The following is a 17,597-nucleotide window of genomic DNA, read 5'->3' on the forward strand; positions in this document are numbered from 1 at the left end:
ATGTATTTATGGGTCCATTTCTGGTTTTCTATAATCTTCCATTGATCTATGTCTTTGTTTTTGTGCCAGTACTATACCATCTTGATGATTACAGCTTTGTAATACAGCTTAAATTCCAGGATTGTGATGCTTCCAACTTTGATTTTTTTTTTTCAACGTTACTTTGGCTACTTGAGGTCTTTTATAGTTCCATACAAATTTTAGGATTGTTTGTTCTAGCTTTGAGAAGAATGCTGGTGCAATTTTGATTAGGATTACATTGAATGTGTAAATTGCTTTGGGTAGTATTGACATTTTAACAATATTTGTTCTTCCAATCAATGAGCATGGAGTATTTTTCCATTTCCTTGTGTCCTCAATTTCTTTCATATGCTTTCTATAGTTGTCAGTATACAGATATTTTACTTCTTTAGTTAGGTTTATTCCTAGGTATCATATTCTTTTTGGTGCAGTTGTAAATGGGATTGATTCCTTGATCTCTTTCTCCTGCTTCAAGATTGGTGTATAGAAATGCAACCTATTTCTGAACATTGATTTTATATCCTGCAAATTTTCTGAATTCCTGTATCAGCTCTATCAGGTTTTTGGTGGATTCTTTCAGGTTTTCCATGTAGAGTATCATGTGATCTGCAAAGAGTGAATGTTTGACTTCTTCCTTGCTGATTTGAATGGCTTTTATTCCTTATTGTTGTCTGATTGCTGAGGCTAAGACTTCAAGTACTATGTTGAACAACAGTGGTGAGAGTGGACATCCCTGTCATGTTCCTGATCTTAAGGGGAAAGCTCTCAATTTTTCTCCATTGAGGATGATATTAGCTGTGGGCCTTTCATATATGACCTTTATGATGTTATGCTATGTTCCTTCTATCCCTGCTTTCTTGAGGGTCTTTATCAAGAAAGGATGCTGTATTTTGTCAAATGCTTTTTCTGCATCTTTTGAAAGGATCATATGGTTCTTATCCTTTCTTTTATTATTGTAGTATATCATGTTTATTGATTCAAGAATATTGAACTAGCCCTAAAGCCCAGGAATAAATCCCACTTCACTATGGTGTATACTTCTTTTAATGTACTGTTGAATTTGATTTGCTAGTATCTTGTTGAGAATTTTTGCACCCTGGTTCATCAGGGATATAGGCCCATAATTCTCCTTTCTTGTGGGGTCATTGTCTGGGTTTGGAATCAAGGTAATTCTGGCTTCATAGAGTGAGACTGGAAGCTTTCCTTGCATTTCTGTTTTTTGGAACATTTTGAGGAGAATAAAGATTAAGTCTTCATTTAAATGTCTGTTACAATTCCACTAGAAGGCCATCTGACCCAGGGCTCTTAGTTTGTTGGGAGATTTTTGATAAGTGACTCAATTTCTTTGCTGGTTATGGGCCTATTCAAATTTCTCTTTCCTCCTGTTTGAATTTTGGTAGTGTGTGAGTGTCTAGGAATTTTTCCATGTCTTCCAAATTGTCCAGTTTGTTGGCATATCACTTTTCATAGTATTCTCTAATAATTGTTTGTATTTATGTGACGTTGGTTGTGATCTCTCCTCTTTCATTTGTGATTTTGTCTATTTGGGTCATTAATCTTGTCTTTTTGAGGAGTCTGGCTAGGGGTATCAATTTGGTTTAAACTTTCAAAAAACCAGCTCTTAGTTTCATTGATCTGTTCCATTGTTTTTTTTTTATTCTATATCATTTATTTCTGCTCTAATCTTTATTATTTCCCTTCATCTGCTGACTTTGGGGTTTATTTGCTGCTCCTTTTCTTTCTCCTTTAGGTGTAAGGTTAGGTTGTGTATTTGGGACTTTTCTTGCTTCTTGAAAAAGGCATGAATTGCAATGTATTTTCCTCTTCGTATTGCCTTTGCTGCATCCCAAGGGTTTGGACTATCATGTTTTCATGTTCATTTGCTTCCATATATTTTTCAATTTCTTTTTTAATTTCCTGGTTACCCCATTCATTATTTAGTAGGATGCCCCCCCTTTTTAAATAAGGACTTTCTGTTTATTTTTTCAAGTTTACTTATTTATTTTTAGAGAAAGAGTGAGAGAGTTAACATGGGAGAGGCAGAGAGAGAGGGAGAGAGAGAATGCCAACCAGGCTCCACGCTGTCAGCACAGAGCCTGATGTGGGGTTTAAACTCATGAACCATGATATCACGACCTGAGCTGAAACCAAGAGTCAGACGTTTAACTGACTGAACCATCCAGGTGCCCCTTTTTTACATTTTTTAAAAATATTTATTTATTTTTGAGAGAGAGAGAGAGAGAGCAGGGGGAGGGTCATAGAGATACGGAGACAAAGATTCCAAAGCAGGCTCTAGGCTCCGAGCTGTCAGCACAGAGCCTGACACAGGGCTCAAACTCGTGAACCATGAGATCATGACCAGAGCTGAAGTCTGACACTAAACTGAGATGCCCCAAGAAGGATGTTCTTTAGCCTCCATGCTCTATTATTTATTATTTCCTTCCTTCTAGTGGTTTTCAGTTTTGTTTGTTCTTGTTTTTCTAGCTACTTTAGGTGAAAGGTTAGGTTGTTCTTTTGATATTTTTGTTGCTTCTTTTTTTAAAGATTTTTTAATGTTTTAATTATTATTTTGAGAGATAAAGAGAGAGCGAGTAGGGTGGAGAAGAGAGAGAGGGAGATACAGATTCTGAAGCATGCTCCAGGCTCCGAGCTGTCAGCACAGAGCCTGATGTGGGGCTCGAACTCACAAGCTTCAAGACATGATCTTAGCCAAAGTCGGACACGTAACCAATTGAACCATCCAGGTGCCCCTTGTTGCTTCTTGATGTAAGCTTGTATTGTTATAAACCTCCCTTTTAGAACTATTTTTGCTGCATCCCAAAGGTTTTGGACCATTTTGTTTTCATTCTCATTTGTTTCCATGTAATTTATAATTTCTTCTTTGATTTCTTGGTTGACTCATTCATTGTTTACTAGCATGTTATTTAGCCTCCACGTATTTGTGATCTTTCCAGATATTTTCTTGTGTTTGATTTCTAGTTGCATAGTGTTCTCAGAAAAGTTGCATGAGGGGTGCCTGGGTGGCTGAGTTGGTTAAGTGTCTGACTTCAGCTTAGGTTATGATCTCGCAGTTCATGAGTTCGAGCACTGCATCGGGCTCTGTGCTGACAGCTCAGAGCCTGGAGCTCCTTCAGATTCTGTATCTCCCTCTCTCTCTCTCTGCCCCTCCCTCACTCATGCTGGGCCATCTCTCTCAAAAATAAATAATAAAACATTAATAGAAACTTAAAAATTAAAAAAAAGATGCATGATATGACTTCTTTCTTTTTTAATTAGTTGAGACTTGTTCTGTGATGTAATATGTGATCTATTCTGAAGAATATTCCATGTGTACTTGAAGAGAATGTGTATTGTGTTGTTTTAGGATGGAATGTTCTGAATATACCTTTTAAATCCATCTAGTCCAGTGTGTCATTCAAAGCCACTGTTTCCTTGTTGATTTTCTGTTTGGATTATATGTTTATTGATGTAATGGTGTGATAAAGTCCCGTACTATTATTGGATTATTATAGATTAGTACCTTTATGTTCTTTATTAACTGTTTAATGTATCTGGGTGCTCCCATTTGGGTACATAAATATTTATAATTGTTATACCTTCTTGCTGGATTTCCCCCTTTATTATTATATAGTGTCCTTCTTTATCTCTTGTTTAACAGTCTATATTAATTTGATGATTGCTTAAATTTGAATCCATTACTTACTCTTCTTCCTCCCACACAAGTTTTAGGTAAATGGAGTCATATTTTACATGCTTTGATTTTGTGAATCCCTTGACTGATTTTTATAAAAATACTTATTTTTATTGCTTTATGCTTCTACTTTTCATACTCTCCTTGTGGTCTTTTCTTTCCACTCAAAGAGTCCTCTTTTTTAAATGTTTATTTATTTTTGAGGGAGAGAGACAGAGTGTGTGGGGGGAAGGACAGTGAGAGAAGAAGACACAGAATTTGAAGCAGGCTCCAGGCGCTGAGCTGTCAGCACAGAGCCTGATGTGGGGCTCAAACTCATGAATCTCAAGATCATGATCTGAGCCGAAGTCAGATGCTTATCTGATTGAGCCACCCAGGCAACCCAAAGAGTCCTCTTTAATATTTCTTGTAGGGCTGGTTTAATGGTCATGAATTATTTTAGTTTTTGTCTGTCTGGAAAACCTTGTATTTTTCCTTCCATTCTGAATGATAGATAGCCTTGCTGGATAGAGTATTTTTGGCTGCAGATTTTTCCTTTTCAACACTTTGAATGTATAATGCCATCCCCTTCTGGCCTGCAAAGTTTCTGCTGAAAAATCCCCTGATAGGCTTATGGGGTTTCCCTTGTATGTAACTGTCCTCTTTTCTCTTGCCGCATTAAAATATTTTCTTTGTCTCCACTTTTTGATATTTTAATTAGTATGTGTCTTGGTGTGGACCTCCTTGGGTTGATTTTGCAGTAGGATCTCGGTGCCTACTGGATCTGGATATATGTTTCCTTCCCCTGATTAGGGAAGTTTTCAGCTATTATTTCTTCAAATAAGTCTTTTGCCCCCTTTTCTCTTTCTTCTGAGAGCCATATAATGATGACGATATTACATTTGATGGAGTCACTGAGTTCCCTAAGTTTATTCTCACTTTGCATATTTTTTCTCTCACATGCTCAGCTTGATTATATTGCATTACTCTGTCCTTCATGACACTGATTTCTTCTTCTGCTCCTCTGGCCTGCTGTTTATTCCATCTAGTGTATGTTTTCTTTCAATTATTGTGTTCTTCATGTCTGACTGGTTATTTTTGTTCTCTGTAGTAAGGGTCTCACTGTTGTCCTCCACTCTTTTATCCAGTCCACTGAGTGTTTTTATGATCGTTGCTTCAAATTTTCTATCAGGCATATTACTTATCTCCATTTCACTTAGGTCTCTCGTGATTTTGTCTTATTTTTTTCATTTGGGACAGACTCCTCAGTCTCATCATTTTGCCTTATTTTCTGTGTCTATTCCTGTGTGTTAGGAAAGTCAGCTACCTCTCCTGCTCTTGAAGGTAATGGCCTTATAAAGAAAAGGTCCTATAGTGCCATGTAGTGTAGGGTTCCCTGTTCTCTATAACCTGTTGATTCAGGTACTGTCATTTTTGTGTTGCATGTGTCCTGTTATTGTGTCCTGGCCACTCTTTCCATCAGTCCAGTTGTCTGGAGAGGCTCTCTTTGCCTGTTGTCATCAGTGTTTTGTCCTTGGCCAGGTGGGTTGCATTTTAACCATGTGTGCTCTGCTCTGTTTACAAAATGAGACCTTCCACTGCCAGAATTGAGGTCTTGGGTCAGGAGATGAGCTGCTGTTAAGGTTTTCACCAGTCTTCTGGAGGAGGGGACCTGCACTGCTGATACTAGGCAAGCATGACTGGAAAGGGCAGCTCCACAGAAGTGTGGGTAGCAGGGCTTGATGCAAACAAGTTAGGTATCAAGTGTCAGAGCTGTGCTGGCTTCCACAAGTGGCCATGTGTCTATTCTGGGGGATCTGGGAAGGAAATGGCACCTGCCAGCTCCCTTGTTCCTGGTGGGGTCTCGCTGTGATCCCTGTCTCTCTGGGGCATGCTCTGAGATGAATAAATAACTCTCCCTCTTGTGTACCCCAGGCATTTTTCAAACTGCTGCTTCTATCCTTTATCTCCAGTGGCTGTCATACTGTCTCCTTAAGGGAAGAGACTCAGCTTCCTACCACCCTCTTGGCTCTCCCAGAGCTGAGCCTGTTGATTTTTTAAAATTCCAGGCTTTAAGTCCCATTGGTTGTAAGAACTCATGAAATTCGGCCCATCATGCTTTCAAAGTCAAATGTTATGGGGATTTGTCTTCCCCAAGCAGGTTGCCCTGGGTGATTATTTCTTGCCCTTTATCACACCCTCAGCTCCCTCTTGACCTCAGTTGTGTATAGTCCATTTTGCTCCCAAACCACATCTCTGCCTTCCCACCTTCTATGTGGCCTCTTCTCTACCTCTTCCTACCTTCTTCTATGTGGTCTCTTCTCTACCTTTAGCTATGGAGACTGTTCTTCCAGTCTTTGCACTGCTTTCTGGGTTAATTATGCTGATATGAGTGTTACATAGTTGTATCCATGGGATGAGGTGAACATAGGGTCTTCTTATTCTGCCATCTTCCCCTGAATTTTATAGTGTGCATTTAAAAAGTGAGAATGTATTTCATATATTTATATTTTTATTTTTTAATTTAAAAACATAATTGTAATCTCCATCCACAGTTCAAGATTCAAAAGTGGCTTCCTATGGGCACTGTAACACCCAAAGGCCTTCTTCATTACCATGTGGGCAGACTCAGATTGCCCACTCTGGTCTGCTTTAGTCCTACTTCAAACTGACAGCCTCCACAATTTTCCTAGGTTCTTCCATAGTTTTTAGTTGGAATTTCCCTTTCTGTTGTTCTTAAAAGCATTTATTTATTCATCATTCATTCAAATCCATGAATCATTTGTGAGTACCCACTATTTGCTAGCAGCTGAGAATAAAATTATAAACAAAAGCAGACACAGCCCTTTCTTATGATCTGGAGCTTGCAGTTAGTACTTTAAAGTGGGAAGAACTTGGACACAGCATGAAGGTTTAGTTTCAGCTCTTCATGACTTGAGATACAGTGTCGTCATCTGCAGCATGGGATAGTAATGCAACCTATCTCACAAGATTATGGTTAGAGTCAATAAAGTAGTGCAAGTAATTCATAAAGCAGAGTTTCTGGAACATAGCAGCTGCTTCGAGAATATTAACCTGTCTTTTTCCATGTACTTAGTATTTTCCTTCGCCAACCTTTCCAAAATAATAATAGTTACTGTAGCAAACATTTATATTGGTTTTATTATGTGTCAGGCACTATTCTAAATGTTTCACACCTATTAGCTCACTCAAGCCATAAAAAACCCTATGAAATAGATAATAGTTTCTCCATTTCCAAATTAGAAATTTAAAGCACAACTTAAACAACTTGCCCAAGCTCCACAATGAGGGACACTTGCAGCTCTCGGTGCCTGGACCAGCTTCTTTCAAAATGTCTACTGTTCACGAAATTCTCTGCAAGCTCAGCTTGGAGTGATCACTCCACACCCCAAGTGAATATGGGTCAAAGCATACACCAATTTTGACGCTGAGCATGATGCTCTGAACATTGAAATGGCAACCACAACCAAAGCTGTGGATAAGGTTACCATTGTCAATATTTTGGTCAACCGCAGCAATGAACAGAGACAGGATATTGCCTTTACCTACTGAAAAAGGACCAAAAAGGAGTTTGCATCAACACTAAAGTCAGCCTTGTCTGGCCACCTGGAGACCATGATTCTGGGCCTATTCAAAATATCTGTTCAGTATGAGGCTTCTGAGCTAGAAGCCTCCATGAAGGGGCTGGGAACTGATGAGGACTCCTTCATTGAGATCATCTGCTCAAAGATCAACCAGGAGCTTCAGGAAATTAATGGAGTTTACAAGGAAATATACAAGACTGATCTAGAGAAGGACATTGTTTCAGACACATCTGGTGACTTCTGCAAGCTGATGGTTGCCCTTGCAAAGGTAGAAGAGCAGAGGATGGCTCTGTAATTGCTTGTGAACTGATTGACCAAGATGCCTTGGATCTCTATGATGCTAGGATTGAAGAGGAAAGGAATGATGTGCCCAAATGGATCAGCATCATGACCAAGCAGAGTATGTTTCACCTCCAGAAAAGTATTTGTCAAGTACAAGAGCTACAGCCCTTATGACATGCTGGAAAGCATCAAGAAGGAGATCCAAGGAGACCTGGAAAATGCTTTCCTGAACTTGGTCCAGTGCATTCAGAACAAACCCCTGTATTTTGTTGACTCACTGTACAACTCCAGGGGGAATTGTGATAAAGTCCTGATTAGAATAATGGTCTCTCGCAGTGAAGTGGACATGTTGAAAATTAGGTCTGAATTCAAGAGAAAAGTATGCCAAATCCCTGTACTACTGCATCCAGCAAGACACAAAGTGGAGTTACCAGAAAACACTGCTGTACCTGTGTGGTGGAGATGACTGAGGTCCACAACAGCATGGGTGTCAGGAGTGGTGCTCCTTTAGTTCTAGCTAAGAGTTCTAGAAATTAGCTTGTGACTAACAGTCCCCTTATGCCCATCCCTGAAAGGATTATGTTAGCATTGCCCCCTTCCCACCCTTATTTAAGCTGCCTAAGCATTTCCTACCTGTCATGTCTAGTCTCTCCTTTTATCCAAAGAAATGAACATTCCAAGGAGTTGGAAGTGAAATATATGATGTGGAACAGTTTACCTCTTGTGTACTGTGTCATAGACAGATGAATAAACTGAATTTTGCTTAAAAAAAAACCAACTTGCCCAAGATCACATAGTTAATAAGTGAGAGTCATATGATTTGAAGCAAAACAATTTAGTGCCAGTCTCTGTTTGTAACTATTCTTTGTTCCTCATAAACATTTCTGTGGCTATGGGTCCCTGTTCTCCCACCTCCAAAATTCATTTCTGTCTTTTCATTCATTCAACAGATACTTATTAAAGACCTATAATGTGCCAGGCACTGTTCTAGGCATAGTGCTATAACAGTGAACAAGGTCTGCCAACATGAAATATCTAGTGGGGTATAACAGGTGAAGAGTGGTGAGAGAAAATGAATTAATCTATAATATAGCATCATGTAGTTGTATGTGTTTGAAGTAAATAAAGTAGAGATGAGTTTTATTTGCTTTGAACCAGTCACTAGTTGCAAATTAAGGCAGTTTCTCTTCTTTGAAGAAGGTCAGATTTGCTGCCTATTGTTCTGGGATCATAGGAAGGCACATGGCTTCTGTGACAGCTTTTTTCTCATTTAATTCCCTCTTGCCTGCTGAAATAGCAGAAAACTGCAGGTTATTCTCTTTCAGAAGCCCAAGCTCCTGAGGTGCCTGCCCACTTATTCCTGTTTCACAGGACCCAAATCTTTCTCAGTCCATTTACAAAACAAAAATTACAAGGTACCCTGAGGCTGGAGAAAGCTCAGGTCTCTCCCAGCTCAAATTCTCAGCTCTTCACAGGTCTCAGAAGCTTTCTTCCCAGCCCTGCCACAAGTGGATCATCTCACAACATTCCAAACAAGTCAGTCCAACATGATCAAAATATTTCCAACATCCAATAACCATCTGTTCCACTTTTGGCCCTTTAAGCCAGGGCACTCTGCCATGCACCATGCATCATAACATCAAGCTTAAAAGCAAAGCAGCCAGCTATTTTACCAGAAAAATGGGTTTATTAAGGAATAGAAGTAGAAATGCAATTCAGGATATGTAAGGTATAGGAAACCATGTGCAAGTCCAGAGATCAAAGGAGAGGAACATTACTTTAAAGAGAAAAAGAGGATTCTGGGGGGTTATCTTTTGAATGATAGTGTAATCAGGGCACGGGGATGCAAAAGCACCTGACTCTGGGGGTTGCAAACAGACCAGGCATGGCCACTTGCCAATGACAAAATCCAAAAGTATAGAAATGAGTGGTGGTGAAACAAGAAAGGAATTTGGTTCAATGAGGCCAACACCAAGAAGACGGTGGACTAATGTCTCAAAGCCTGTCTCCAAAATGCTGAAAATACTGCTAGGTTTATGTAAGGAAAATGTGGGACAAAGGTCAGTGAGCACATGCAGCTAGGCCGTAAAGGTCAGGTTGATCATTGTTTTCAGTTCAATCATGTGGGGTCTTGCTGGTGTCAGGGCAGTCATTATTGCTTGAAGGAGCAGTTTTGGTTCCCATCACAGTATGTTTTGCCCACGGGGTCTTTTTCCTAAGTTAAAAGATAAGCCGGAAAGAAGAACTTAATCAATTAAAAACTACAGACTGAGGTCAAAATGGAGGTAGTTGTAGTCCTAACTCACTAGTCCTCTTTCAAAAGCCAGAGTTCAGGGTGGTGATGATTTCTCATCAGTGGAGTGGTGGTATTTTCTTATTGGTTGAGCTCGTTGCTAGGCAAGGAGAAATTATTCCTTTCTCCTGCCAGAGTAGCAAAGTAGGCCTCTTCCTGTTAGGGTCTGCAATTGAAAATGAGTGGTAGTTATACAGGCTGGCTGGGTTTGAGGACACAGAGGGGGTCCCACAGTACCAGCCCAGAGGGTCCTTGGGTTCACACAGAATAGAAATCAAAGTGAGCTGAGAATAAGTAAAAGTAAAGTTTATTGAAGGCATAGAGAGTGTAGATATGGACAGAGCATCTGGGAGACTCAGAAATGAAAGAAGAGTGAGCCTCATTCTTTGCTTGGGGCCTAGGGTTTTTATTGAGAATAATAATTTGGTGCACGTGTCTTTCTTAGTAATCTAGGAAGAAAGATGAGTGGTTAGATGTTCTTCATAAGTCACTTGTGCCCTAGAGTCAGGGGTCTGGATGAATGAGTGATCTTGGAAAATGTTCATGATGACCCCACGTGGTCACACCTTATATATTATCTATTGTGCTGGAAGACTCCAAAGAGATGATTAAATCCTTGACCCTTACGAGGAAGACATGCATTATCTATCCTATAAGGTATGTGTAGGGGGAAGAGGATGTAAATACTAGCAACAGAAGCAGGAAAATGAGAGAAAAATCAGTTTTTTGTGGTGTCCCTTTAGCTTCTCTGCCTCAGTAGGGCATGAGAATTGTCCCTAATGGCCTATCAACTCTATTCTAAATGAAGTGTCCTTTATTCAGTTGCACAATACCTATAAAAACAAATCAAGAAAATTTGTGTAACACATTCACTCCATCAAACAAACTATAAAGGCCACTTTTGATATTAGGAACTGTCTCTGGTGTGTGCCCAGACCCTAATTCTCATGAGCCCATTTCAGCTCCCTTTTTTGTTGTTTACAGACCTTGATCCAGTGAACCATTTTGGACCCCCATATGATTCTTCCCCCAAGCACCTTCTATCTCATAAGCTGCTGTTGGTAAGAGGCTCTTGGGAGGTTTCTCCTTCCAGACAGTTCCCTGGTAGATCTTAGAAATTAAGAGTGTAGGTTCTGGCATCAGAGAGCTTGGGTTATATTCCTAGTCCTGCTACTTCCTAGCTTTGTAGCTATGATATAGTGACTTAAAATAGGAAATATAGATTTGGTGTTTGTTCTGTTTCTGACACAGAGCTCCTAAAACCCTTGGAATTTCCTAAGCAATAAGAGCAATAAAGATGTCATTTGCTATGTTAACAAGATGACTTTTGCACCACACCTAAGGAAGGTAGCTGGTTGCTAGGGAACCAACAATGTGATTAGAGGGTTGGAACTGTTACAGGAGGGTGGGAGAGATGCTAGTCCTTGTCTCATGGAGTCATGAAGAATGGATTTCCTGGACAACAAAGAGTGACCAAAGCTATAGGGTTTATTAAGGGAAAGTACAAAGCTCTCAAGAATGAGAGGGTTCCCGACTGGCTTGCTGCCAAGGGTTTTTGTCTTTGACTTTTTATTGGGACCTTATCAGGAATTGTAAAACAGTTTGTGAGATTCTATTCATGGCACCAAGCATGGCCAGATCTGGAATACTTTTATCCTTTTTCTTCCAAAATCCTCTCCGTAGCTATAGCCTCCCACCTGCATCGGCAGGGGGTGGGGGCAGGAGATGCAATGGCACTAGCACGGAGGAGTAGAAGTAGGAGGGCAGAGGCCCTGCCTCTTTGGTGAGCCTTGGGCCTGGGTGGAGCCTGCAGCTTCAATCAGCCTCCCCAAGGATCCCTTATCTATCCCTGCTTACTGTAAACCCTTTCCATACTCAGAACTTTCAGTCTTACCCTCTGACCTATGGGAAGGGTTGGAGCTGGAGGTTGAATCAGTCACCAATGACCAATGATTTAATCAATCATGGCTATGTAGTGAAACCTCCATAAAAAACCAAAAGGACAGGTTCAGAGAGCTTCCAAGTTGATGGATACATGGAAATGCTGGAAAGAAGTGGGCTGGGAAAGGGCATGGAAGTTCCATGCCCCATCCCCATATCTTGCCCTATGCATCTCTTCCATATGGATGTTTCTGATTATATTTTTATAACAAGCTGGTAATAATTTAGTAAGAAAAATGTTTCTCTGTGTTCTGTGAGCTGCCCTAGCATATTAATCAAACCCAAGGAGGGGGCCATTGGAATCTCCAATCTATAGTCAGTAGATCAGAAGCACAGGTGACAAACTAGACTTTCAATTGGCATCTGAAGGTGGGGAGGGGGAAGTCTTGTGAAACAGAGCTCTTAATCTGTGGGATCTGATGCTATTTTCAGGTAGACAGCATCAGAATTGAGCTGAATTGTAGGACACCCAGTTCCTGTCACAGAATTGCTTGGTGGTTTGGAAAAGCTCACACACATTGAAATTGGGTACAAAATATTAGTAACCATTAGCCTTGATTTGCCTGTACAAAATAGGAATAATCATACTTCTAGAGTTATTGCATGCAAAGTGCTTAGCACAGAAAATGCTCAATAGATGAACTATAAAACATATTGTTATCCTTCTGGGTCCTGTTCTTGGCTATCTCCTCATTCTTTGTATGGGTCCTGGGAAATCTTATCTACTCCATAGTTTCAAATACTAGGAATATGTTGATGACTCCTAGATTTTACTCTAGCCCAGAGTTATCTCTAGAGCTATTCAAAGTGCTCATAAATTTTAAGATAAGGAACTTGGCCAGAATGATGCATATCAACATACCATTTCCTTCCTTGAGAAAGTCTTTCTATCAAAAAAATCAGCTGAACTAAATAAAAGTATGCACAGTAAAATAGTTGACTTACAATCTAGCTAAAATTCCTTATCTTATCACACACCAGCAACTGAGAAAGATTTTGCACACATGGAGTTGCAAAGATATTTCTAACTGGATATTCCATAAACACCTGACCTCCTCATTAATGAAGATAAAACAATAGCAGACAGCCTCTATCTTTCTAGACCAATGTCACAGACATGCTCACCACCATCACCACTACTATATTTAGTCACTGTTTCTGATATATTACCATGTCGGTCCTGTATCTGTGCACAGATCCCCATAACTGACTATGGGCAGACTATTCCCCTCCTAACTCTGGAAACCTGACTTTCTGCAGAATTTTTAGCTCTGCTTATATTTTTGGTTTTGGCAACTCCATTTTTGTCTTGGCTCCATGGATCCCAGTCTATGCTTCATCCAGGCTCCCCAACAGAGACTGAGGGTTTGATAGCATGTTACCTAGAGCCAATAGTTTCTGTGACCCACTGTCACCCACACGGAATCAAGGACCTGCAGATACGTGTGTCAAGTTAAGGATGCAGCTGGAGACTCTGCTTTACCTGCACCCTAATACCTCCTCAAATTAATATTAAAAGAGAAGCTTTGGTAGCATATACTTTGAATGTGCTCCACCAAGAAGGTAGGTACATGCCACATCCACTGAAACTGCTTCGTCTTCTTGAAATCATAGAAATGGTTGGGGTTTGACCTACATCTCAACCCCAATTACAGGGGAGGGAGACATTCTATGTTTCCATGGGGCTGTAGTTAAAAGGCTCTAACCTCCAGCTTATTCCTGACCCAAAAAGCCCAGTTTCCAACCCAACCAAAACTAGCTTCCAAGTGACTGGGAAGCCTAGAAACCCATTTAGTACCAACTCCCACAGAGCTGCTGTCATTAGCCATCAAAATTTCCCAGTTTCTCTTCATTCTCAGCTTCTGTTCAGTGAAGATCCATGCCTTCACTCTTGCACAGAAATACATACATTCTGTACTTTATTTCCCACTATGACCACCAACAATGTCTATCATCTAGTTAACTCTTACTTGTCTTTAAATTGTAGCCCAAATCTTCCTTGAACACTTAAATATCCTCTATGCCCCATAATAACACACTCATTCATAATATTTACCAAATGTACAATTTTTATATCTCTTGCAATTGTACACACACGTTTGTGATTCACCCTTATGAAGGGGAACTATACAAGGACAGACCATGTCTAGTTTTGCTCAGTCTATATCCCCAGCACCAGCATAGCACCAACCTCATATTAGGGACTCTGATAAATATTCATTGGCTGAATGACATGAATGAATTATTAGTATGGACCACTTCCTGCTAATCTCTGACTTCTGGAAACAACGCTGCAACTCAGTCACAGAGCAAAACCAAAAGGCCCAGTTCAAAGAGGGCTACAAAATAGAGACTTTTTTCCAATCCAACCTCAGTACAAATACACAACCCTATCTTTCAGTTTATGTAATGCCCCTATTATCTTTTAGTGATTATTGAATAGGATCTATGCTACTTTATTCTCTTGTCAACTTGGGTACACTGGAAACTATATTTCCCAAAATCCTTTTCCTTGGACAGTGTTTGCTTAGAGTTCGGAAAAAGTGAGATTGTTAGAGATTTCAGAGGCTGAAGTAAAGCTGTAGTCATTACACTAAAAATGTCACCTTTGGTTAGAAGCAGGAAGAGACAGACAGAGGCATGGATATATTTCAATTTGCCCTCATGTTTTTCTGCTCTATCTCCAACATCTATTCCTTACCTAAGGCTCACCACCAGATACTTCACTGCAACCTCACTGAGACAGTATAACCAAACAAAGCCAGCAATCTTCCACAGTTTTCTGCATCAGCCCCTTTCACAGCCCAACTCTCACAACCTGAAATGCCTTTTAGATTTCTCTCCAAATTCCAACTTTTACACCTCCTCTGGAGGTGATTAGTAATCTTTATGGTGATCTTTCAACTATTCTTTTCAGACCTTTATTTCTCTCCTGCAATATGTTCCTCCCACAATTATAAAAGGTCTTTTTTTTTCATAAGAGGTGTAACCATAAGGATATCACAAATCTCTTATACCATAGAACTGCCCTCATAATTGTACTCTGAGTGATACAAGATCCTAAACAAACTACTGAATTAAAGTATCATTGATTTTTAAAAATGTATATGGTAGAATTGGAAGAGAGGTAGAATTAGAATTATTTCATCTTGTCTTACTCACTTCCTACACTTCCTGAATCTGCCATCTTCACTTTCTTGTCTCCCAATATGAAGGAATATGAAAAGCTTTCAAATCCATTTGCTTATCTTCACTTTTTGTAAATATTTTTTTAATTACTCAGGTAATACACAAATAGAATGCATTCTCATCATAAAATATCTACAAATTTTCTCAATAAAAAAATTTCAAAATGTTAGCCATACAAAAGTATATAAAGTAAAAATGAAAGCCTCTCTTCATCATCACTGTCCTTTCTATATTACTCCCCCAGAGATAACTCCAATGCTAACAATTTTGTGTACATCTTTTCACAAATTTTCCTATGTACATGCAAACACATGTATAGAATTTGAGGTGTTTGATTTTTCACAAAAATTGGATCATACTCTATACATTTTTATGATACCTACTCCTTTAATTTAAAAATATGCTTTGTAGACCTCTGTATGCCAGGATAGATAGGTCTGCCCCAATTTGTTAACAGCTGCACAGTGGTATTTCATAGCAAGGAGGTATAATAATTTATTTAATCTTTCGACTACAGATGAACCATTAGGTAGTTTATAATCTTTTAAAACTATAAACATCCTTGTATACATCTCCTTGTACACATGTGCAAGCATTTTTATAAGTGAATTTGCTGCATCAAAGTATATTTGCATTTTAAAATTTAATAGTGCCAAATTGTCTAACAGAATGGACATGTGGATCTACATTCCCACCATTCTCTTGATATATGTTCTACACCTCCTTTACTTTCCTTTCTCTCTCGCTGGAATAATCAAGCTGTATAGTTTCTCTGTCTGGGTAACTTTATCTTCATTTCTTTTTCCCCACCTCCTTTACTTTCCTTTCTCTCTCTCTGGATTAAGCCCTTTACTCTTCCTGGTCAATGTTTATTTTTTCTTTCCCCCCGCCCCTGTCATTTCTCTCTTTGTGCTCTTCCATCAGCACTGCCCCCACCCTGTTCTTTACTTGTAGCTGGTGTTTCTGGTTTTTTTGCTTTTGGATATTTTTGTTTGTTTGTTTGTTTGTTTGTTTCTTTTATTTGTGTGTTTGCATGTATTTGTTTCCTGTTTGTTTGTCTGTTTTCCTATCCAGGGCTACTTCAAGGAACAAGTAAAAGCACACCTGGTGGAGGGTCCAAAACATCACTATGAGTGGGGAAATAAAATAACCAAAGTCACAACAGAGAGCAAATAAAACTCTCAAAAAAAAACACCTCCTGAAGGGCCAGGCCCTGGGCAGTGTATGACCCCTCTTTAATATAGCAGTGCTTGCAAGTGCAGAGCACATAAAAAGTTTTTAAGACTCAAAAGTGAAATAAAACTAGCCAAAATGATGAAACGGAAGAATTCTCCTCAAAAGAAACTCCAGAAAGAAGTGATAGCTAAAGAACTGGTAAAAACAGATATAAACAATATAACTAAACAAGAATTTAGAATAATTGTCATAAGATTAATCACTGGGCCTGAAAAAAGCATAGAAGATAGCAGAGAATCTATTGCTGCAGCGATCAAGGAACTAAAAATTAGTCACGATGATTTAAAAAATACTATACATGAGGTGCAAAAGAATGGAAGTGGCCAAAGCACAGATCGAAGAGGCAGAGGGGAGAATAGGAGAAATAGAAGATAAATTAAGGAAAAAGAGAAAGCTGAGAAAAAGAGAGATAAAAAAATCCACCATCATGAGGAGAGAATTAGAGAACTAAGTGATTCAATCAAACAGAACAATATACATATCATAGGAATTCCAGAAGAAGAAGAAAGAGAAAGGGGCTGAAGGTGCACTTGAACAAATCATAACTGAGAACTTCTCCAATCTGGAGACAGAAACAGACATTGAAATCCAAGAGTCACAGAGAACTCCCTTCAGACGTAACTTGAATCAATCTTCTGCATGACATATTATAGTGAAACTGGCAAAATACAAGGATAAGGAAAGAATTCTGAAAGCAGCTGGGGATAAACTTGCCTTAGCACACAAAGGTAGACACATAAGAGTAGTAGCAGACCTAGCTACTGAAACTTGGCAGCCAGAAGGAAGTGGCAGGAAATCTTCAATGTGATGACCAGGAAAAATATGGAGCCAAGAATCCTTTATCCAACAAGACTGTCATTCAGAATAGGAGAGATAAAGGTCTTACCAAACAAACAAAAACTGAAGGAATTCGTCACCGCTAAACAAGCCGTACAAGAGATCCTAAGGGTGATTCCGTGAGTGAAATGTTGCAAGGACCACAAAGTACCAGAGACACCACTACAAGCATGAAACCTACAGACATCACAATTACTCTAAACCCATATCTTTCCATAACAACACTGAATGTAAATGGACTAAATGCTCAAACCAAAAGACATAGGGTATCAGGATGGATTAAAAAAAAAAAAAAACAAGACCCATCTATTTGCTGTCTACAAGAGAGTCATTTTAGACCTGAGGACACCTTCAGGTTGAAAGTGAGGGGATGGAGAACTATTGCCATGCTACTGGAAGTCAAAAGAAAGCTGGAGTAGCCATACATATATCAGAAAAATTATACTTTAAATTAAAGGCTGTAACAAGAGATGAAAAAGGATATTGTATAATAATTAGGGGTCTATCCATCAGGAAGAGCTAA

General features: G+C 39.3%; 1 pseudogene; it reads left to right on the top strand.

The window, feature by feature from the left end:
* Positions 1 to 7,016: 7,016 nt before the first annotated feature.
* LOC106983534 (annexin A2-like) lies at positions 7,017 to 8,381 on the top strand (annotated as a pseudogene).
* The last annotated feature ends 9,216 nt before the right edge of the window (positions 8,382 to 17,597 follow it).

This window comes from Acinonyx jubatus, chromosome X (genome assembly GCF_027475565.1).
Source record: "Acinonyx jubatus isolate Ajub_Pintada_27869175 chromosome X, VMU_Ajub_asm_v1.0, whole genome shotgun sequence".
In the NCBI taxonomy this organism is placed as follows: Eukaryota; Metazoa; Chordata; class Mammalia; order Carnivora; family Felidae; genus Acinonyx; species Acinonyx jubatus.